This window comes from Octopus sinensis, unplaced genomic scaffold (assembly GCF_006345805.1).
Source record: "Octopus sinensis unplaced genomic scaffold, ASM634580v1 Contig14737, whole genome shotgun sequence".
NCBI lineage: Eukaryota > Metazoa > Mollusca > Cephalopoda > Octopoda > Octopodidae > Octopus > Octopus sinensis.
The window spans coordinates 25,001-27,589 of NW_021833341.1; the positions used below are offsets into that span (position 1 = coordinate 25,001).

The following is a 2,589-nucleotide window of genomic DNA, read 5'->3' on the forward strand; positions in this document are numbered from 1 at the left end:
CCCCAGTTTTAAAATATACACTGCTCTGCATCTTAGAGTGTGCTTCTTCTCCGGATTTATCTTTTCTACAATCAAAACATATATATACATAGATATGTCATTATTCAGTTTATTTCCAGATATTCTATTTTTCACTTTACGTCAACATCCGCTGCACAGCTAAACTATGCACAGTTTCTCTATGTATGTATGTATGTATGTATGATGTATGTATGTATGTTATGTATGTATGTATGTATGTATGTATATGTGTGTATGTATGTATGTATGTATGTATGTATATCTGCACACACATACACACACACACGTAGTGATATAATTGTCATTTAGTCTACCTTAGGAATTTCACGGTTTTTTGAGTTTTATTACAAATGGGGGATTGGGAAATGGAGTATTGACCCATTTTGCATCGGACCCTTGTGGGTTGGATACTGTACAATTGGATGTGTTGCATCCTCCGGTGCAGATGCATATCATCTGGTGTCTTGTTTTAACAGATAGAAACCTCACTAAATATTCTCGGTTTCGCTTGGCATGTTGTTGCCAGGAGGTTGTTGGCTATAATGCTATAATCCAAGAACCTACTGACAACAACAACATACCAAGCGACACCAGAACTTCCACCTGCAAGGAATCGATGCAACACGGGTCAAACCAATGGTTGTGATGGATAAATTTTCTCGTGAACTTCATTTTACATATTCCTCATTCAACATATATTTATATATCCAACAGTAATGTATATAAATCTCTCTCCTCTCTCTCTCTCTCTCTCACTATATATATATATATATATATATATATATATATATATATATATATATATATATATATATATATTATATATATATAGAGACAAAACCACTATTTTGCAAAACAAACAAGGAAAGACTTAATCAATATATAAAATTTTAATTTATAATAGTCAAAAAAACCGCCACTACAATTGTTTCTTGTCTTGATCGACAATCTTCGAAACTGACTTATTGGAAGTCCACCTGAAGATTGTCGATCAAGACAAGAAACAATTGTAGTGGCGGTTTTTTTGACTATTATTAAAATTTTATGTATTGATTAAGTCTTTCCTTGTTTGTTTTGCAAAATAGTGGTTTTGTCTCTAATAATATTTTATAATATTTTACTATAAAATTGGATTTAATCCTAAATCTGATTTTTTCCCTGTAAATTTGGATTTATTCCCTAATATTTATTATTTATATATATATATATTATATATATATATTTATATTTGAGTGTGTCTCTGTGTATGTGTGTGTGCACGCGCATTAATTTCATGGTGGTGGACACTAACCACCTCAACATTTTATGAACTTCTTATTAATTATAGCAACATCAAAAGTATACTTTAGAAATTTTAATTCTTCTTTACTAGTCTTGATCTGTTAATCATGTGTTCACTCGTGTTCAGCTCCCCTAAAACTTACTATAGTTAGGAAGAAAGGTAGATTAAGCTGAAACAATCTATTTAGGACATCTTTATCCTGTCTAGAACACATTCTCATAGCAACATCTAGAGGAACTTACGAAGGTTGATTTTACGGGCAAACATCAAATGTACATGATCAGTTTGATCAAGTATACAGTAGAAGACAATAATGACACATTGATATCCATCCTGATTTTCATGTAAATTTTCATGTAAATTTTCATCTCTATTTTTACTTCCACAAAGGGTTCTGTTCAGTTGGATATTCAAAACAATCAGAAAAGGACACCATTGCTTGAAGCCGTTTCCCAGTGTCACCTCGGAATGACACACCTGTTAATAGCCCTGGGTGCAGACATAAATGCTGTTGATGGTGAAGGTAACAGCTGTTTGCACCTAGCCATGGCAACAGAAAAGTTTAATTCCGAGGGTGCACCCTTGGATTTACTAAACGAAGTAAGTTTTAAAATTGTTTGTGTATATACATGCGTGTGTGTCTGTGTGTGTGTGTCTGTGTGTGTCTGTGTGTGTGAGTGTGTGTGTGTCTGTGTGATTTTGTATATTTGGGAGTCTTTGTGGGAGTGTGAGAGAGAGAGCAGACAGCAGACAGACAAACTTTGCTTGTCATGTATCAATTCTCCCCTATCAACCCCATCCTCCATTACCATTCCGTAATCCAGTCTCCCCTTATGACCCGAGTGATATTATGTAACAAACAATATTCCATCTCCTTTCACTCTCAAAGATGTCGTCTCACCACGGTCGAGAGGTGACCCATCTCGGTTGTTGGCCATATAAACACAGCCATCACAATGTGACGAAGTGGCCTATTTAATAGAGGAGATATTATTCTCAATTAACAATGATGCAGGATAGAAGAGATGTCTGAGCTTTATAGTGCTGGTGCCATGGTAAATACATCCAGTCCATTCTATGAAGAATTCTGAGTGAAACTGCTCTCTATCCTACTTCTTGTACCAACATGAATCCACTGACTTCTTGTGGACATGTCATAACAATGTTCAATGATAAGACACTAGAGAATGAATACAATAAAGCATGGTCCTTAGTGAGTTTTCCAGTATTTAAGTTCTGTACTTAGGTACACACACACACACACACACACACACACACACACACAC

The 2,589-nt window shown here is 34.9% G+C and overlaps 1 protein-coding gene across 1 annotated transcript in view; it reads left to right on the top strand.

Moving 5' to 3' along the window:
• The window catches only part of LOC115230177 (serine/threonine-protein phosphatase 6 regulatory ankyrin repeat subunit B-like), a gene marked incomplete at its 5' end in the record, with an annotated part of 25,339 nt that extends 23,320 nt beyond the window's left edge, over positions 1 to 2,019 (top strand). The window contains one exon of the mRNA XM_036499538.1: positions 1,694 to 2,019. The remainder of the gene's footprint in view (positions 1 to 1,693) is intronic.
• Positions 2,020 to 2,589: the final 570 nt, after the last annotated feature.